The sequence below is a fragment of the Sinohyriopsis cumingii genome, chromosome 17 (assembly GCF_028554795.1).
Source record: "Sinohyriopsis cumingii isolate HCF-2022 chromosome 17, ASM2855479v2, whole genome shotgun sequence".
In the NCBI taxonomy this organism is placed as follows: Eukaryota; Metazoa; Mollusca; class Bivalvia; order Unionida; family Unionidae; genus Sinohyriopsis; species Sinohyriopsis cumingii.
In genome coordinates this window covers 58877008-58898965 of record NC_142977.1, presented here as the reverse complement: position 1 = coordinate 58898965, position 21958 = coordinate 58877008, and the positions used below count along the sequence as shown (strand labels likewise).

General features: G+C 35.4%; 8 non-coding genes across 8 annotated transcripts; all 8 read right to left on the bottom strand.

Annotated features, from left to right (window-relative positions):
• Positions 1 to 138: 138 nt before the first annotated feature.
• Trnaq-cug (transfer RNA glutamine (anticodon CUG)) lies at positions 139 to 210 on the bottom strand. The gene has a single exon. It is a non-coding gene; the product is annotated as a tRNA-Gln (tRNA).
• Positions 211 to 2330: 2120 nt separating this feature from the next.
• On the bottom strand, positions 2331 to 2402 carry Trnaq-uug (transfer RNA glutamine (anticodon UUG)). The gene has a single exon. It is a non-coding gene; the product is annotated as a tRNA-Gln (tRNA).
• Positions 2403 to 6991: 4589 nt separating this feature from the next.
• Positions 6992 to 7063, bottom strand: Trnaq-uug (transfer RNA glutamine (anticodon UUG)). The gene has a single exon. It is a non-coding gene; the product is annotated as a tRNA-Gln (tRNA).
• A 1134-nt stretch (positions 7064 to 8197) lies between these two features.
• Trnaq-cug (transfer RNA glutamine (anticodon CUG)) lies at positions 8198 to 8269 on the bottom strand. The gene has a single exon. It is a non-coding gene; the product is annotated as a tRNA-Gln (tRNA).
• A 2082-nt stretch (positions 8270 to 10351) lies between these two features.
• Trnaq-uug (transfer RNA glutamine (anticodon UUG)) lies at positions 10352 to 10423 on the bottom strand. The gene has a single exon. It is a non-coding gene; the product is annotated as a tRNA-Gln (tRNA).
• Positions 10424 to 15007: 4584 nt separating this feature from the next.
• Positions 15008 to 15079, bottom strand: Trnaq-uug (transfer RNA glutamine (anticodon UUG)). The gene has a single exon. It is a non-coding gene; the product is annotated as a tRNA-Gln (tRNA).
• A 1134-nt stretch (positions 15080 to 16213) lies between these two features.
• Positions 16214 to 16285, bottom strand: Trnaq-cug (transfer RNA glutamine (anticodon CUG)). Its single transcript has one exon. It is a non-coding gene; the product is annotated as a tRNA-Gln (tRNA).
• A 2083-nt stretch (positions 16286 to 18368) lies between these two features.
• Positions 18369 to 18440, bottom strand: Trnaq-uug (transfer RNA glutamine (anticodon UUG)). The gene has a single exon. It is a non-coding gene; the product is annotated as a tRNA-Gln (tRNA).
• Between the last annotated feature and the right edge of the window lie 3518 nt (positions 18441 to 21958).

Here is a 21958-nt window from a genome sequence, read left to right as displayed (position 1 = left end):
TTTCCAAGCAATACTGTATGTCGTTAAATAGCTACATACAATGTATCCTCTCATACTCGCTTCTACTATTGTACATTTGTCTTCTGTTCGACATAAAACTTTAAGAAAAGGTATTTTTAGGATTAAAAAGATAAACTTAGGTTCAACCGAGATTTGAACTCAGATTGCTGGATTCAGAGTCCAGAGTGCTAACCATTACACCATGGAACCTATCGATGATACAGGGTCATATTCCAAAAACATGTTAGGAGGTAGTAATATATCAGTATTATATCAGCTTACCGTTGGACTCCCTTGTGTTCATTTATATTACCGATAAGGTGCATTCATGTTGTCAGAGATTTCGTCTTACTTTATTGATAAAACGTTACACTCCTGTAATACACACAAACAAACACACACACACAGATGAATATGTATATATATATATATATATATATATATATATATATATATATATATATATATATATATATATATATATATATATATATATATATATATATATATATATATATATATATATATATATATGAAAATAACAAAAGTGTATATGAAGATTAAAAGTGAAATGCCTAAAAGATTAGTACTATTACGTTCGAGTGGAATGTATATTAAATTAGTAAGATACATTGAAATATCTTAAAGTGATTAAATAAAATGAAATTATGCTGGCTAATTTAAAATCAAGTTATAAAGTTCACTTATGACTATCAGGCTAAATTTAGGCAGATCAATACTCTATATATAAATAATGATATAGTATGTTTTTCCCGAGATTTTAAAGTTCTAAATATGTCATCATTTAACCATCAAGGCGATATTTCTTCTATATTCCTGTCTACGTGAAAACCTCAGAGTCTGGGACTCTGTCTTGAAATCATATCCAGATGAGTTTCTTTAGGAAGCCCATTGAAAATGACATTATTTTATTGATGGAATTTAAGTCCTTTTACCGTCTTGAGTTTGGAACACTCATTACTAAAATTCGCACCTGACTCTTTGGTGCGGAATTGAAAGCACATGTTTCAAACACATACTGGTCCAGAAAATGCCGCGGCTCATATCCTTTCATCTGCACAAAAGCTGACATCCAGATTTCATCTATACCGATAAATATAGGTTTCATCTATACTTATAAATGTAGGTTTGATTATGAGCACTCACAATCTTTAAGTTGTTGAATTTTAAATATCATGGTGTTTACATAGGTTTACTATGGGAACTGAATTAGTACCGTGAGTTTTGTGGACTGAACACATTTGCTCGTGAGATGCCACAGGCCACTCTTGCTTTGGCAATTCTGGCATTTGTCTCATCATCGCTTTGGACTGCACGCGACTGCTACTGCCAAGACAGGTGATCTTGTCCACTGCCAGGTGGGTTTGGCCATTCACGGTGATGGTATCCTCTTGGTAACCAAAACAATAATTTCCTTTAACTTCGTCTTCGGCTGTAGTCTCCTCAGATTGAAAAACAATCCGGCCCACCGGCATCTGATATCGATATCATTATCCTTACAGTATGGAGCGCTGGGCGATATCGGTACCGTAATGGCAAAAGATCACGTGATAACCAGCAGGCCGCGCCTTTTAAATTCTCAATTTCGAGGTCAATCCTATTGATCACACCTTGGAATATATGCCGATAACTGCAGTCGGATCACCTCACCTGTTTGCGAAAGAAGGATTGTCCGAAAAATTGCGAATGCATCTAACTACTTTTTCATTCGTAAGCTCTAGGTCAATCGTACAGTCATTATCTTCGTAGAAACTGTCGAGGTAGTCCGAATAGATCAGGGTTTATTTGTTGTTTCGGAGACATTTTCAGCGAACAAAATTAAACATTTTTTGTAAATTACTGCGAAGACTTGAAAAATCCGAGGAAATATGGAAAGGTCGTTGAAAAATCCAATGACGTATGGTGAGGTCGTTGAAAAATCCAAGGGCGTACGGAAATTTCTTTGAAAAATCCAAGGGCTATGGAAAGGTCTATATATGTATGAACAAACAACCATGTACAGCGATTAACTGACACTTACATAGAGACAGAGCTGATGATCCTCCGACAATATGAAGAAATTGTCATACTTCATTTTAGCATCGAGCTTGTTTTATTTTTAATTTGTAACTCAACAATTGTGACAATTTATTCATACTTTGTTGAACTAACCGGTTTTCAAACTATGTTGTATGACGAAATAGACACACATAGGGATCATATTCGCTTCAATTTGCATACACCCACCTCATCTTTCGCATTAGGATTTACGAAAATAAAATAAAGTCTTTAAATTAATGTAAATAAGAAAGAACTTAAAATAATATTCAAGGTTCCACCGAGATTTGAACTCGGATCGCTGGATTCAAAGTCCAGAGTGCTAACCATTACACCATGGAACCATTGTAGCATGTTTCGACAAGACACTTGTAAAAAGTGTCTCCACTGTTCTACGCCAAGTTCTGACAGCGGCCATTTAGGGGCCATGTTCTGATGACTTATGTTATTAGCAAAATCGCTAATTTTACCAGCCAACCAGATGAAGTCTTACACCTTCGCCTTTCGGAGACTGTGCGGTGTGCTAAAGATCGTCGTGGTGGGCCGAAAGATTGGAAATTTAAAATTTCTGAAAGCTGCATTTCCATTGGCTAATTCCAAAATTAGTAGAATATGACCTCTTAGAGGTCGCTCTCAGATCTTCACGTGAGACAGAGGAGATTTGAATTTAATCAGATTGCCCCAGGCTTGTATCTATCAGTGTACATAGTTGCCTTATCTTATGTATACAGGAAGTGTAACTATGCAGTGGGAACACGTCACGAGTTGTAATTATATTGACACTAAATATGAAAAGAACTGTAACCCGACTGGGAATATTCTTATTCAATTTTTAGAAGGCAAATGAAGTACCTTTGTTGTTTAAGGTATAAAGTACATTCTGATTAACTTTTGTAAAAGAAACATCAAAGAAAACGCTGAATGTGGCTCTAAATTAACTGATTATGATAATGGTATCGATCCACATCTGAGAAGTGTAGATACATGTTCATTATTAGAATTTAGATAAAATTAAACAATGTTACATGTAACTGAGAGATGTGAGTCTTTAGTGTAGTTTCCCAATTTCACCTAGTAATACATACTAATCATCTGTAAACAATATTCTCTTATACATAGTTTTTTATATTTCTTCTATGAAATCCACTAGTAGTACGGAAAAGGGTCTTTTGTCTCATTCAATAACCTATGGGTCCCCGGACACCCATTCTGGCCTCTAACCCTTTGATAAGCTATCCACCACGCGACATATAGATGTTTGGATACTTTTTCTTGATTTTTCTATGACGTCCATATGGCTTTTCGGATGTCTTCCCTGCTCTCATACGTAGAACCCTTGAGTTGGATCTGTATTCAATATATATACACTGTACAAAAATGCTCACTTTTCGGAGAATTTATTTTGCGGGCAATAAAATAAGTTCCTTGCTCTTGCTATGAGCAAAAACCCATGAAAATGTTTATATTTTATTTGCTAATTAGTTATATCTGATACATTGACCCTCACAAAACTATTTTATTTATGAACCTGAGATGAAATTCTACATTTGGCCTCTTTCCCTAATGTAATTGTGCCTTCGAACAATGGACAAGGTATATTCCATAATTTAAATGTCTTAATCACTCAGCAAAGAGAGAGAGAGAGAGAGAGAGAGAGAGAGAGAGATTCACAAGTAAGTTAGTTTCTTCACAGAATAATAGAAACCACTAGCCAATTTCTGACTGCAGTTGTAAGATATCTGAGCAGAAAGTAACAGCTACTTTATAAGTATGCAAGTCAGTTTAATGTGAGTTATAGGCCACCAAGTAGTATTCCTCAGAGAAGACACAAGTCTCGGTTTTAAAAATTAAAGCCACACAAGTACCAGTTTATTACTTTGTGAAAAATGGGTTCATTATGAGAAAATGGCGGCAACCGATGCACCTGCTGGTGAAAGTGTTGTTCCGAAGGCATATGGACAGGACATGCATAGTATAGCCCATAAAACCCCTTAAGCTGGTCATTTGGTGTCAGTAAGACTTATCACAAGATCCTGAATCGTTTTTATTTGCTGAAAATTAAAGTGATGTTTTTCAGTACCTTAGCTCATCTTACACTTGTCAAATGGTAGGAAATCCCAATCAGAAGATATCTAAGGCACATCTGCAACCTATTCCTGCATTTGACCATTTGACAAGCCATCTAATAGAAAAATGGTAGACTCTCGGTTCTTTACCTAACACAAAGTCAAGCAAGCAACACTTGTTGACCATAATGTATGCGTCCTCAAGCTTTTCATAGCCAATTCCTTTAAAGAATATTAAAGCAAAACGTGTTCTAAAAGTTTAGGCAATGTTTTAACACTTGTTTGCCTCCCCAAATCTGTCAGCAAATTTTATGTTTGATTATTTCCAACAACGTATGCAGGAAGTAGACATTCAATAGTTTAATTTTTCTATCTGTCACCCTGAAAGTAATGGGGCTATCTCAAGACTGTCCGAAAACTCTCTCACCTACCCAGGATACATGTATACCATTATATTGAATCAAACCTTATAAAAGACAGTGATCAGTAAAATCCTGGATTGTATAATTATCGAGTAAGATCAGGAGAGTTTTTTAAAATATATAGTGTATCCCATATTGGTAATTATCACCAAATAAAAGACGCCATGACTACCCTAGGACAGCAAAAGACTGTCCCAAAACACCCTCAACTACCCATGATACATGTAGGCGATTAAATAGAACAAAACCAAATGAAAAGACAGCGATCTGTAAAATTCTACCCTGTATAATTATCGAGCAAGATCATTAGAGTTTATTCTTTTGTTGATACTTGCTGAAGACCGTCCCAAAACACACTCATCGACAGCAACATTCATATTTCAAAATATCTTTAAAGCTTCTTTCTTAAGTCTTTAATATGACAAAGAGCAGCTGAATAATTACATCTTAAGGGTCCTATCTTTATATTTGCAAAATTCTTGAACCAAATTATTAATTTTAATTGGTTTGATAATGGCAAGAATTACAATAAAATAAAAATTTTTAAAGCTGCTTTTTGTTTTTGTTTTTTTATAAATATATAAATACATTCAAAGGTTAAGGTTCCGTACATTAACAATGCAAATTAAGTATTTGAGAACAACTGTACACTAAATCTAATACTTCTAATCGCAAGTAAATACTTTTATCATGATACGAACATGATTTTCCACAGTTTGATTATTTGGGGTTTTTTTTGCGGCAAAATATGTTCCAAAATGAAGATCATGATAAGAATAATAACACCTGTAAGGAATGATTAATTGTTTTTAATGTCATTTTACCTATAAACTTTTTTATGTGCTATTGATGTTGATCTGAATTATTTTATTTTCGCGGGAGCTTATGTACAATATTATCACAGGAAAAGAAAGACGTCTGTGAGGTGCGTCAAAATGGGTGACGTACAATACAATCCTTACAACCAGGGTTCGTCCGATGAATACTCGTTAAGAAGATTACGAGGGAATATATCATTGTTATTTCTGATCCTTACTTTGCTAAAATAACTAATGTTTCCAAGTAATGAGAGATGACACTAAGAAGTAGATTTCTTAAACTTTGAAGGTAAATACTTCAGTGCGTCAAAACTGGGGTTGAAAAAGATGGACCACCCTGTTGTTGTGGATGCGTTTTTGTTTTCGTAAGGTGCTATAAATCGCTTAGATCTTCGAGAAAGCATATGGTTTTAGAGACGATTAAAACTGTGTTGCTAACGTACACCTTAAAAAAGGGGAGTGAAAGAGTTATCGACATAAAATGAATGCCGTAAAGGAAAAAAATTAGAAATTTAGAGAGACACGAGATGGACAACAAAGACGATACTGATAAAACTTAGTATTTACATTGTTGCAGGACCAAATCTGTATGAAAACAGCAGTTGGAATGATGTAATTGTAAAGTTCAGAAACAGAATATACAAAGTTTGTAGTAACTGACATTGCGTTTGTCATACGACAAACTACGGAATCAATTCAGTTGTCGGCAAATCGCAAGATACAATAACGCAGAAGGAAAGTAGATCGAAAAACTTGCAAGCAACCATTTACAGCTTGCATCAATGAAAATTAGAAAATTCTTGACTAGAATTATGAATGTAGCACTTGCAAGCAGTCATTTACAATAATGCAGAAGGAAAGTAGCACTTACAAACTGCCACGTACAATTTGCATCAATGAAAATACAATATACATTGATAGAATTATGAAAGTATCATTTGCAAGCAGCCATTTACAATAATGCATCATAGAAGATTAGGAAATACACGCATATAATTATTTCGGTAATCCCCCTCCATATATGCCTGCCATATTTCCGACAACGTGTGTGTCCGATTTAGATTTTTAACGTAGCTTTAAAATAAATTCAGTCATATCGCTACGATGCCTGCAATGTGGCAGTTTATAGTGATGTCTAGCACTGGGGCATCATGCTGCAGACATGCAGCATGATGTTCCACCCAGACACATTATCCTGACACCAGGCCGAACAGTCCTAAAACTAACCTCTTAATGCTGTGCGACTAGCGAGGCAGCTGTTAGTACCTTTTTTGTAAGTCTTTGGTATGATGTGGCCGGGGATCAAACTCACGATCTCCCGCATCAGAGGCGGGCGCTCTAACCACTAGGCCACTGGAGCGGTTCGACAACGCAAGCTTTCAATTTCTAGGTTATCCTTGTCCTTTGACGATAAGTGAACAATTAAGAAAACAAAGTCGTAATTACAAAATTTCTAAGTGCAAAAATCGTAATGTAGTTGAAGAGGATTTAGATAATATATAGTTGTAAGTACGAATTACTGAGTTGTAAGTAAGGGGCTGTAAGTCGCTTCTTCTTCTTCTGTACATTCGCCTCCTGTTCCACATGAAACTTTTGAGAAAAGTATTTGAATAAAAATAAAAAACCTAGGTTCCACCGAGATTTGAACTCGGATTGCTGGATTCAAAGTCCAGAGTGCTAACCATTACACCATGGAACCTATAGGTTACAACGGGTCATCTTCTCAAAACTTATTAGTAGGTTGTAGTATATGCGTATTCTTTACAGTTTTGCTAAAACATGTGCATGAGGTAGTAGGAGCGAGGCGATAATACTCAATAGGAAGAGAGCTATTCCAGTATCCAATGGCAAGGACATGCGCAAACCGCAATATGTATGTGTATGACGGGTTCGCACACACTGGCTGCTGAATGGAAAAGTAAAAATAAATATACACACATTTGGCGGGAAACGCTTTACAACGCAGGTTTGTTCTTTTCCTATCACCATCATATACGTGAATCAGAGGAATAATTTAGCGGTGAGTACCCTGTGGACACCAACTTTTGGTGTCCGCAATATAAAATGTTCCCAGCAAGAAGGTTTATGCTTTGAATCCGTGTCCATAACGCATTAAATTGGAATGCACAGAGTGGGGGAGATTGAGAGAGAGAGAGAGAGAGAGAGAGAGAGAGAGAACAACTATAAAAGAAATAGATCATATTTGTATAACAACAATGTGATCGTAAAGTGTACCTCTTAACACTTTGCACATTAGTGACATTTATAATAAATGTGTACGAATACAGTTTCTAAGGTATCGAGTGCTGGTCAGTATCAGTGTTGTCATGGTAGAGGTCACATTATAGAAAAGGGATTCGCTATTTAAAATCGATATCGACTAATATATGCATATATTGATAATGAAACACATATAGTGCAGTGTAATTGACTCCTCGCCTAGAAAAGTGAGAAAGAGGTAACGGTCCGGAGCCAATATCAAGACATAAAGGAAATGTGTTTACGTTGCGCAATTCTTTAATTGCAATTAATAAATCAAAGTCGAAATTACAAGATATCTTTGTTTTCAAATGGTAATGTAGTTGCAAAGAATTTGCGAGATTGCCCTTTTTAAGTGCGAATTATTGAATTGTCAGCAAGGAGCACTAGGTTGCAACTCTATTGCGAAACTAGATTCATATTTCGCACTAACCCATTTCCAAGCAATACTGTATGTCGTTAAATAGCTACATACAATGTATCCTCTCATACTCGCTTCTACTATTGTACATTTGTCTTCTGTTCGACATAAAACTTTAAGAAAAGGTATTTTTAGGATTAAAAAGATAAACTTAGGTTCAACCGAGATTTGAACTCAGATTGCTGGATTCAGAGTCCAGAGTGCTAACCATTACACCATGGAACCTATCGATGATACAGGGTCATATTCCAAAAACATGTTAGGAGGTAGTAATATATCAGTATTATATCAGCTTACCGTTGGACTCCCTTGTGTTCATTTATAATACCGATAAGGTGCATTCATGTTGTCAGAGATTTCGTCTTACTTTATTGATAAAACGTTACACTCCTGTAATACACACAAACAATCACACACACACAGATGAATATGTATATATATATATATATATATATATATATATATATATATATATATATATATATATATATATATATATATATATATATATGAAAATAATAAAAGTGTATATGAAGATTAAAAGTGAAATGCCTAAAAGATTAGTACTATTACGTTCGAGTGGAATGTATATTAAATTAGTAAGATACATTGAAATATCTTAAAGTGATTAAATGAAATGAAATTATGCTGGCTAATTTAAAATCAAGTTATAAAGTTCACTTATGACTATCAGGCTAAATTTAGGCAGATCAATACTCTATATATAAATAATGATATAGTATGTTTTTCCCGAGATTTTAAAGTTCTAAATATGTCATCATTTAACCATCAAGGCGATATTTCTTCTATATTCCTGTCTACGTGAAAACCTCAGAGTCTGGGACTCTGTCTTGAAATCATATCCAGATGAGTTTCTTTAGGAAGCCCATTGAAAATGACATTATTTTATTGATGGAATTTAAGTCCTTTTACCGTCTTGAGTTTGGAACACTCATTACTAAAATTCGCACCTGACTCTTTGGTGCGGAATTGAAAGCACATGTTTCAAACACATACTGGTCCAGAAAATGCCGCGGCTCATATCCTTTCATCTGCACAAAAGCTGACATCCAGATTTCATCTATACCGATAAATATAGGTTTCATCTATACTTATAAATGTAGGTTTGATTATGAGCACTCACAATCTTTAAGTTGTTGAATTTTAAATATCATGGTGTTTACATAGGTTTACTATGGGAACTGAATTAGTACCGTGAGTTTTGTGGACTGAACACATTTGCTCGTGAGATGCCACAGGCCACTCTTGCTTTGGCAATTCTGGCATTTGTCTCATCATCGCTTTGGACTGCACGCGACTGCTACTGCCAAGACAGGTGATCTTGTCCACTGCCAGGTGGGTTTGGCCATTCACGGTGATGGTATCCTCTTGGTAACCAAAACAATAATTTCCTTTAACTTCGTCTTCGGCTGTAGTCTCCTCAGATTGAAAAACAATCCGGCCCACCGGCATCTGATATCGATATCATTATCCTTACAGTATGGAGCGCTGGGCGATATCGGTACCGTAATGGCAAAAGATCACGTGATAACCAGCAGGCCGCGCCTTTTAAATTCTCAATTTCGAGGTCAATCCTATTGATCACACCTTGGAATATATGCCGATAACTGCAGTCGGATCACCTCACCTGTTTGCGAAAGAAGGATTGTCCGAAAAATTGCGAATGCATCTAACTACTTTTTCATTCGTAAGCTCTAGGTCAATCGTACAGTCATTATCTTCGTAGAAACTGTCGAGGTAGTCCGAATAGATCAGGGTTTATTTGTTGTTTCGGAGACATTTTCAGCGAACAAAATTAAACATTTTTTGTAAATTACTGCGAAGACTTGAAAAATCCGAGGAAATATGGAAAGGTCGTTGAAAAATCCAATGACGTATGGTGAGGTCGTTGAAAAATCCAAGGGCGTACGGAAATTTCTTTGAAAAATCCAAGGGCTATGGAAAGGTCTATATATGTATGAACAAACAACCATGTACAGCGATTAACTGACACTTACATAGAGACAGAGCTGATGATCCTCCGACAATATGAAGAAATTGTCATACTTCATTTTAGCATCGAGCTTGTTTTATTTTTAATTTGTAACTCAACAATTGTGACAATTTATTCATACTTTGTTGAACTAACCGGTTTTCAAACTATGTTGTATGACGAAATAGACACACATAGGGATCATATTCGCTTCAATTTGCATACACCCACCTCATCTTTCGCATTAGGATTTACGAAAATAAAATAAAGTCTTTAAATTAATGTAAATAAGAAAGAACTTAAAATAATATTCAAGGTTCCACCGAGATTTGAACTCGGATCGCTGGATTCAAAGTCCAGAGTGCTAACCATTACACCATGGAACCATTGTAGCATGTTTCGACAAGACACTTGTAAAAAGTGTCTCCACTGTTCTACGCCAAGTTCTGACAGCGGCCATTTAGGGGCCATGTTCTGATGACTTATGTTATTAGCAAAATCGCTAATTTTACCAGCCAACCAGATGAAGTCTTACACCTTCGCCTTTCGGAGACTGTGCGGTGTGCTAAAGATCGTCGTGGTGGGCCGAAAGATTGGAAATTTAAAATTTCTGAAAGCTGCATTTCCATTGGCTAATTCCAAAATTAGTAGAATATGACCTCTTAGAGGTCGCTCTCAGATCTTCACGTGAGACAGAGGAGATTTGAATTTAATCAGATTGCCCCAGGCTTGTATCTATCAGTGTACATAGTTGCCTTATCTTATGTATACAGGAAGTGTAACTATGCAGTGGGAACACGTCACGAGTTGTAATTATATTGACACTAAATATGAAAAGAACTGTAACCCGACTGGGAATATTCTTATTCAATTTTTAGAAGGCAAATGAAGTACCTTTGTTGTTTAAGGTATAAAGTACATTCTGATTAACTTTTGTAAAAGAAACATCAAAGAAAACGCTGAATGTGGCTCTAAATTAACTGATTATGATAATGGTATCGATCCACATCTGAGAAGTGTAGATACATGTTCATTATTAGAATTTAGATAAAATTAAACAATGTTACATGTAACTGAGAGATGTGAGTCTTTAGTGTAGTTTCCCAATTTCACCTAGTAATACATACTAATCATCTGTAAACAATATTCTCTTATACATAGTTTTTTATATTTCTTCTATGAAATCCACTAGTAGTACGGAAAAGGGTCTTTTGTCTCATTCAATAACCTATGGGTCCCCGGACACCCATTCTGGCCTCTAACCCTTTGATAAGCTATCCACCACGCGACATATAGATGTTTGGATACTTTTTCTTGATTTTTCTATGACGTCCATATGGCTTTTCGGATGTCTTCCCTGCTCTCATACGTAGAACCCTTGAGTTGGATCTGTATTCAATATATATACACTGTACAAAAATGCTCACTTTTCGGAGAATTTATTTTGCGGGCAATAAAATAAGTTCCTTGCTCTTGCTATGAGCAAAAACCCATGAAAATGTTTATATTTTATTTGCTAATTAGTTATATCTGATACATTGACCCTCACAAAACTATTTTATTTATGAACCTGAGATGAAATTCTACATTTGGCCTCTTTCCCTAATGTAATTGTGCCTTCGAACAATGGACAAGGTATATTCCATAATTTAAATGTCTTAATCACTCAGCAAAGAGAGAGAGAGAGAGAGAGAGAGAGAGAGAGATTCACAAGTAAGTTAGTTTCTTCACAGAATAATAGAAACCACTAGCCAATTTCTGACTGCAGTTGTAAGATATCTGAGCAGAAAGTAACAGCTACTTTATAAGTATGCAAGTCAGTTTAATGTGAGTTATAGGCCACCAAGTAGTATTCCTCAGAGAAGACACAAGTCTCGGTTTTAAAAATTAAAGCCACACAAGTACCAGTTTATTACTTTGTGAAAAATGGGTTCATTATGAGAAAATGGCGGCAACCGATGCACCTGCTGGTGAAAGTGTTGTTCCGAAGGCATATGGACAGGACATGCATAGTATAGCCCATAAAACCCCTTAAGCTGGTCATTTGGTGTCAGTAAGACTTATCACAAGATCCTGAATCGTTTTTATTTGCTGAAAATTAAAGTGATGTTTTTCAGTACCTTAGCTCATCTTACACTTGTCAAATGGTAGGAAATCCCAATCAGAAGATATCTAAGGCACATCTGCAACCTATTCCTGCATTTGACCATTTGACAAGCCATCTAATAGAAAAATGGTAGACTCTCGGTTCTTTACCTAACACAAAGTCAAGCAAGCAACACTTGTTGACCATAATGTATGCGTCCTCAAGCTTTTCATAGCCAATTCCTTTAAAGAATATTAAAGCAAAACGTGTTCTAAAAGTTTAGGCAATGTTTTAACACTTGTTTGCCTCCCCAAATCTGTCAGCAAATTTTATGTTTGATTATTTCCAACAACGTATGCAGGAAGTAGACATTCAATAGTTTAATTTTTCTATCTGTCACCCTGAAAGTAATGGGGCTATCTCAAGACTGTCCGAAAACTCTCTCACCTACCCAGGATACATGTATACCATTATATTGAATCAAACCTTATAAAAGACAGTGATCAGTAAAATCCTGGATTGTATAATTATCGAGTAAGATCAGGAGAGTTTTTTAAAATATATAGTGTATCCCATATTGGTAATTATCACCAAATAAAAGACGCCATGACTACCCTAGGACAGCAAAAGACTGTCCCAAAACACCCTCAACTACCCATGATACATGTAGGCGATTAAATAGAACAAAACCAAATGAAAAGACAGCGATCTGTAAAATTCTACCCTGTATAATTATCGAGCAAGATCATTAGAGTTTATTCTTTTGTTGATACTTGCTGAAGACTGTCCCAAAACACACTCATCGACAGCAACATTCATATTTCAAAATATCTTTAAAGCTTCTTTCTAAAATCTTTAATATGACAAAGAGCAGCTGAATAATTACATCTTAAGGGTCCTATCTTTATATTTGCAAAATTCTTGAACCAAATTATTAATTTTAATTGGTTTGATAATGGCAAGAATTGCAATAAAATAAAAATTTTTAAAGCTGTTTTTTGTTTTTGTTTTTTATATATATAAATACATTCAAAGGTTAAGGTTCCGTACATTAACAATGCAAATTAAGTATTTGAGAACAACTGTACACTAAATCTAATAATTCTAATCGCAAGTAAATACTTTTATCATGATACGAACATGATTTTCCACAGTTTGATTATTTGGGTTTTTTTTTTGCGGCAAAATATGTTCCAAAATGAAGATCATGATAAGAATAATAACACCTGTAAGGAATGATTAATTGTTTTTAATGTCATTTTACCTATAAACTTTTTTATGTGCTATTGATGTTGATCTGAATTATTTTATTTTCGCGGGAGCTTATGTACAATATTATCACAGGAAAAGAAAGACGTCTGTGAGGTACGTCAAAATGGGTGACGTACAATACAATCCTTACAACCAGGGTTCGTCCGATGAATACTCGTTAAGAAGATTACGAGGGAATATATCATTGTTATTTCTGATCCTTACTTTGCTAAAATAACTAATGTTTCCAAGTAATGAGAGATGACACTAAGAAGTAGATTTCTTAAACTTTGAAGGTAAATACTTCAGTGCGTCAAAACTGGGGTTGAAAAAGATGGACCACCCTGTTGTTGTGGATGCGTTTTTGTTTTCGTAAGGTGCTATAAATCGCTTAGATCTTCGAGAAAGCATATGGTTTTAGAGACGATTAAAACTGTGTTGCTAACGTACACCTTAAAAAAGGGGAGTGAAAGAGTTATCGACATAAAATGAATGCCGTAAAGGAAAAAAATTAGAAATTTAGAGAGACACGAGATGGACAACAAAGACGATACTGATAAAACTTAGTATTTACATTGTTGCAGGACCAAATCTGTATGAAAACAGCAGTTGGAATGATGTAATTGTAAAGTTCAAAAACAGAATATACAAAGTTTGTAGTAAGTGACATTGCGTTTGTCATACGACAAACTACGGAATCAATTCAGTTGTCGGCAAATCGCAAGATACAATAACGCAGAAGGAAAGTAGATCGAAAAACTTGCAAGCAACCATTTACAGCTTGCATCAATGAAAATTAGAAAATTCTTGACTAGAATTATGAATGTAGCACTTGCAAGCAGTCATTTACAATAATGCAGAAGGAAAGTAGCACTTACAAACTGCCACGTACAATTTGCATCAATGAAAATACAATATACATTGATAGAATTATGAAAGTATCATTTGCAAGCAGCCATTTACAATAATGCATCATAGAAGATTAGGAAATACACGCATATAATTATTTCGGTAATCGCCCTCCATATATGCCTGCCATATTTCCGACAACGTGTGTGTCCGATTTAGATTTTTAACGTAGCTTTAAAATAAATTCAGTCATATCGCTACGATGCCTGCAATGTGGCAGTTTATAGTGATGTCTAGCACTGGGGCATCATGCTGCAGACATGTAGCATGATGTTCCACCCAGACACATTATCCTGACACCAGGCCGAACAGTCCTAAAACTAACCTCTTAATGCTGTGCGACTAGCGAGGCAGCTGTTAGTACCTTTTTTGTAAGTCTTTGGTATGATGTGGCCGGGGATCAAACTCACGATCTCCCGCATCAGAGGCGGGCGCTCTAACCACTAGGCCACTGGAGCTGTTCGACAACGCAAGCTTTCAATTTCTAGGTTATCCTTGTCCTTTGACGATAAGTGAACAATTAAGAAAACAAAGTCGTAATTACAAAATTTCTAAGTGCAAAAATCGTAATGTAGTTGAAGAGGATTTAGATAATATATAGTTGTAAGTACGAATTACTGAGTTGTAAGTAAGGGGCTGTAAGTCGCTTCTTCTTCTTCTGTACATTCGCCTCCTGTTCCACATGAAACTTTGAGAAAAGTATTTGAATAAAAATAAAAAACCTAGGTTCCACCGAGATTTGAACTCGGATTGCTGGATTCAAAGTCCAGAGTGCTAACCATTACACCATGGAACCTATAGGTTACAACGGGTCATCTTCTCAAAACTTATTAGTAGGTTGTAGTATATGCGTATTCTTTACAGTTTTGCTAAAACATGTGCATGAGGTAGTAGGAGCGAGGCGATAATACTCAATAGGAAGAGAGCTATTCCAGTATCCAATGGCAAGGACATGCGCAAACCGCAATATGTATGTGTATGACGGGTTCGCACACACTGGCTGCTGAATGGAAAAGTAAAAATAAATATACACACATTTGGCGGGAAACGCTTTACAACGCAGGTTTGTTCTTTTCCTATCACCATCATATACGTGAATCAGAGGAATAATTTAGCGGTGAGTACCCTGTGGACACCAACTTTTGGTGTCCGCAATATAAAATGTTCCCAGCAAGAAGGTTTATGCTTTGAATCCGTGTCCATAACGCATTAAATTGGAATGCACAGAGTGGGGGAGAGAGAGAGAGAGAGAGAGAGAGAGAGAGAGAGAGAGAACAACTATAAAAGAAATAGATCATATTTGTATAACAACAATGTGATCGTAAAGTGTACCTCTTAACACTTTGCACATTAGTGACATTTATAATAAATGTGTACGAATACAGTTTCTAAGGTATCGAGTGCTGGTCAGTATCAGTGTTGTCATGGTAGAGGTCACATTATAGAAAAGGGATTCGCTATTTAAAATCGATATCGACTAATATATGCATATATTGATAATGAAACACATATAGTGCAGTGTAATTGACTCCTCGCCTAGAAAAGTGAGAAAGAGGTAACGGTCCGGAGCCAATATCAAGACATAAAGGAAATGTGTTTACGTTGCGCAATTCTTTAATTGCAATTAATAAATCAAAGTCGAAATTACAAGATATCTTTGTTTTCAAATGGTAATGTAGTTGCAAAGAATTTGCGAGATTGCCCTTTTTAAGTGCGAATTATTGAATTGTCAGCAAGGAGCACTAGGTTGCAACTCTATTGCGAAACTAGATTCATATTTCGCACTAACCCATTTCCAAGCAATACTGTATGTCGTTAAATAGCTACATACAATGTATCCTCTCATACTCGCTTCTACTATTGTACATTTGTCTTCTGTTCGACATAAAACTTTAAGAAAAGGTATTTTTAGGATTAAAAAGATAAACTTAGGTTCAACCGAGATTTGAACTCAGATTGCTGGATTCAGAGTCCAGAGTGCTAACCATTACACCATGGAACCTATCGATGATACAGGGTCATATTCCAAAAACATGTTAGGAGGTAGTAATATATCAGTATTATATCAGCTTACCGTTGGACTCCCTTGTGTTCATTTATATTACCGATAAGGTGCATTCATGTTGTCAGAGATTTCGTCTTACTTTATTGATAAAACGTTACACTCCTGTAATACACACAAACAAACACACACACACAGATGAATATGTATATATATATATATATATATATATATATATAATATATATATATATATATATATATATATATATATATATATATATATATGAAAATAACAAAAGTGTATATGAAGATTAAAAGTGAAATGCCTAAAAGATTAGTACTATTACGTTCGAGTGGAATGTATATTAAATTAGTAAGATACATTGAAATATCTTAAAGTGATTAAATAAAATGAAATTATGCTGGCTAATTTAAAATCAAGTTATAAAGTTCACTTATGACTATCAGGCTAAATTTAGGCAGATCAATACTCTATATATAAATAATGATATAGTATGTTTTTCCCGAGATTTTAAAGTTCTAAATATGTCATCATTTAACCATCAAGGCGATATTTCTTCTATATTCCTGTCTACGTGAAAACCTCAGAGTCTGGGACTCTGTCTTGAAATCATATCCAGATGAGTTTCTTTAGGAAGCCCATTGAAAATGACATTATTTTATTGATGGAATTTAAGTCCTTTTACCGTCTTGAGTTTGGAACACTCATTACTAAAATTCGCACCTGACTCTTTGGTGCGGAATTGAAAGCACATGTTTCAAACACATACTGGTCCAGAAAATGCCGCGGCTCATATCCTTTCATCTGCACAAAAGCTGACATCCAGATTTCATCTATACCGATAAATATAGGTTTCATCTATACTTATAAATGTAGGTTTGATTATGAGCACTCACAATCTTTAAGTTGTTGAATTTTAAATATCATGGTGTTTACATAGGTTTACTATGGGAACTGAATTAGTACCGTGAGTTTTGTGGACTGAACACATTTGCTCGTGAGATGCCACAGGCCACTCTTGCTTTGGCAATTCTGGCATTTGTCTCATCATCGCTTTGGACTGCACGCGACTGCTACTGCCAAGACAGGTGATCTTGTCCACTGCCAGGTGGGTTTGGCCATTCACGGTGATGGTATCCTCTTGGTAACCAAAACAATAATTTCCTTTAACTTCGTCTTCGGCTGTAGTCTCCTCAGATTGAAAAACAATCCGGCCCACCGGCATCTGATATCGATATCATTATCCTTACAGTATGGAGCGCTGGGCGATATCGGTACCGTAATGGCAAAAGATCACGTGATAACCAGCAGGCCGCGCCTTTTAAATTCTCAATTTCGAGGTCAATCCTATTGATCACACCTTGGAATATATGCCGATAACTGCAGTCGGATCACCTCACCTGTTTGCGAAAGAAGGATTGTCCGAAAAATTGCGAATGCATCTAACTACTTTTTCATTCGTAAGCTCTAGGTCAATCGTACAGTCATTATCTTCGTAGAAACTGTCGAGGTAGTCCGAATAGATCAGGGTTTATTTGTTGTTTCGGAGACATTTTCAGCGAACAAAATTAAACATTTTTTGTAAATTACTGCGAAGACTTGAAAAATCCGAGGAAATATGGAAAGGTCGTTGAAAAATCCAATGACGTATGGTGAGGTCGTTGAAAAATCCAAGGGCGTACGGAAATTTCTTTGAAAAATCCAAGGGCTATGGAAAGGTCTATATATGTATGAACAAACAACCATGTACAGCGATTAACTGACACTTACATAGAGACAGAGCTGATGATCCTCCGACAATATGAAGAAATTGTCATACTTCATTTTAGCATCGAGCTTGTTTTATTTTTAATTTGTAACTCAACAATTGTGACAATTTATTCATACTTTGTTGAACTAACCGGTTTTCAAACTATGTTGTATGACGAAATAGACACACATAGGGATCATATTCGCTTCAATTTGCATACACCCACCTCATCTTTCGCATTAGGATTTACGAAAATAAAATAAAGTCTTTAAATTAATGTAAATAAGAAAGAACTTAAAATAATATTCAAGGTTCCACCGAGATTTGAACTCGGATCGCTGGATTCAAAGTCCAGAGTGCTAACCATTACACCATGGAACCATTGTAGCATGTTTCGACAAGACACTTGTAAAAAGTGTCTCCACTGTTCTACGCCAAGTTCTGACAGCGGCCATTTAGGAGCCATGTTCTGATGACTTATGTTATTAGCAAAATCGCTAATTTTACCAGCCAACCAGATGAAGTCTTACACCTTCGCCTTTCGGAGACTGTGCGGTGTGCTAAAGATCGTCGTGGTGGGCCGAAAGATTGGAAATTTAAAATTTCTGAAAGCTGCATTTCCATTGGCTAATTCCAAAATTAGTAGAATATGACCTCTTAGAGGTCGCTCTCAGATCTTCACGTGAGACAGAGGAGATTTGAATTTAATCAGATTGCCCCAGGCTTGTATCTATCAGTGTACATAGTTGCCTTATCTTATGTATACAGGAAGTGTAACTATGCAGTGGGAACACGTCACGAGTTGTAATTATATTGACACTAAATATGAAAAGAACTGTAACCCGACTGGGAATATTCTTATTCAATTTTTAGAAGGCAAATGAAGTACCTTTGTTGTTTAAGGTATAAAGTACATTCTGATTAACTTTTGTAAAAGAAACATCAAAGAAAACGCTGAATGTGGCTCTAAATTAACTGATTATGATAATGGTATCGATCCACATCTGAGAAGTGTAGATACATGTTCATTATTAGAATTTAGATAAAATTAAACAATGTTACATGTAACTGAGAGATGTGAGTCTTTAGTGTAGTTTCCCAATTTCACCCAGTAATACATACTAATCATCTGTAAACAATATTCTCTTATACATAGTTTTTTATATTTCTTCTATGAAATCCACTAGTAGTACGGAAAAGGGTCTTTTGTCTCATTCAATAACCTATGGGTCCCCGGACACCCATTCTGGCCTCTAACCCTTTGATAAGCTATCCACCACGCGACATATAGATGTTTGGATACTTTTTCTTGATTTTTCTATGACGTCCATATGGCTTTTCGGATGTCTTCCCTGCTCTCATACGTAGAACCCTTGAGTTGGATCTGTATTCAATATATATACACTGTACAAAAATGCTCACTTTTCGGAGAATTTATTTTGCGGGCAATAAAATAAGTTCCTTGCTCTTGCTATGAGCAAAAACCCATGAAAATGTTTATATTTTATTTGCTAATTAGTTATATCTGATACATTGACCCTCACAAAACTATTTTATTTATGAACCTGAGATGAAATTCTACATTTGGCCTCTTTCCCTAATGTAATTGTGCCTTCGAACAATGGACAAGGTATATTCCATAATTTAAATGTCTTAATCACTCAGCAAAGAGAGAGAGAGAGAGAGAGAGAGAGAGAGAGATTCACAAGTACGTTAGTTTCTTCACAGAATAATAGAAACCACTAGCCAATTTCTGACTGCAGTTGTAAGATATCTGAGCAGAAAGTAACAGCTACTTTATAAGTATGCAAGTCAGTTTAATGTGAGTTATAGGCCACCAAGTAGTATTCCTCAGAGAAGACACAAGTCTCGGTTTTAAAAATTAAAGCCACACAAGTACCAGTTTATTACTTTGTGAAAAATGGGTTCATTATGAGAAAATGGCGGCAACCGATGCACCTGCTGGTGAAAGTGTTGTTCCGAAGGCATATGGACAGGACATGCATAGTATAGCCCATAAAACCCCTTAAGCTGGTCATTTGGTGTCAGTAAGACTTATCACAAGATCCTGAATCGTTTTTATTTGCTGAAAATTAAAGTGATGTTTTTCAGTACCTTAGCTCATCTTACACTTGTCAAATGGTAGGAAATCCCAATCAGAAGATATCTAAGGCACATCTGCAACCTATTCCTGCATTTGACCATTTGACAAGCCATCTAATAGAAAAATGGTAGACTCTCGGTTCTTTACCTAACACAAAGTCAAGCAAGCAACACTTGTTGACCATAATGTATGCGTCCTCAAGCTTTTCATAGCCAATTCCTTTAAAGAATATTAAAGCAAAACGTGTTCTAAAAGTTTAGGCAATGTTTTAACACTTGTTTGCCTCCCCAAATCTGTCAGCAAATTTTATGTTTGATTATTTCCAACAACGTATGCAGGAAGTAGACATTCAATAGTTTAATTTTTCTATCTGTCACCCTGAAAGTAATGGGGCTATCTCAAGACTGTCCGAAAACTCTCTCACCTACCCAGGATACATGTATACCATTATATTGAATCAAACCTTATAAAAGACAGTGATCAGTAAAATCCTGGATTGTATAATTATCGAGTAAGATCAGGAGAGTTTTTTAAAATATATAGTGTATCCCATATTGGTAATTATCACCAAATAAAAGACGCCATGACTACCCTAGGACAGCAAAAGACTGTCCCAAAACACCCTCAACTACCCATGATACATGTAGGCGATTAAATAGAACAAAACCAAGTGAAAAGACAGCGATCTGTAAAATTCTACCCTGTATAATTATCGAGCAAGATCATTAGAGTTTATTCTTTTGTTGATACTTGCTGAAGACTGTCCCAAAACACACTCATCGACAGCAACATTCATATTTCAAAATATCTTTAAAGCTTCTTTCTAAAATCTTTAATATGACAAAGAGCAGCTGAATAATTACATCTTAAGGGTCCTATCTTTATATTTGCAAAATTCTTGAACCAAATTATTAATTTTAATTGGTTTGATAATGGCAAGAATTGCAATAAAATAAAAATTTTTAAAGCTGTTTTTTGTTTTTGTTTTTTATATATATAAATACATTCAAAGGTTAAGGTTCCGTACATTAACAATGCAAATTAAGTATTTGAGAACAACTGTACACTAAATCTAATAATTCTAATCGCAAGTAAATACTTTTATCATGATACGAACATGATTTTCCACAGTTTGATTATTTGGGTTTTTTTTTGCGGCAAAATATGTTCAAAATGAAGACCGTGATAAGAATAATAACACCTGTAAGGAATGATTAATTGTTTTTAATGTCATTTTACCTATAAACTTTTTATGTGCTATTGATGTTGATCTGAATTATTTTATTTTCGCGGGAGCTTATGTACAATATTATCACAGGAAAAGAAAGACGTCTGTGAGATGCGTCAAAATGGGTGACGTACAATACAATCCTTACAACCAAGGTTCGTCCGATGAATACTCGTTAAGAAGATTACGAGGGAATATATCATTGTCATTTCTGATCCTTACTTTGCTAAAATAACTAATGTTTCCAAGTCATGAGAGATGACAATAAGAAGTAGATTTCTTAAACTTTGAAGATAAATACTTCAGTGCGTCAAAAGTGGGGTTGAAAAAGATGGACCACCCTGTTGTTGTGGATGCGTTTTTGTTTTCGTAAGGTGCTATAAATCGCTTAGATCTTCGAGAAAGCATATGGTTTTAGAGACGATTAAAACTGTGTTGCTAACGTACACCTTTAAAAAGGTTAGTGAAAGAGTTATCGACATAAAATGAATGCCGTAAAGGAAAAAAATTAGAAATTTAGAGACACGAGATGGACAACAAAGACGATACTGATAAAACTTAGTATTT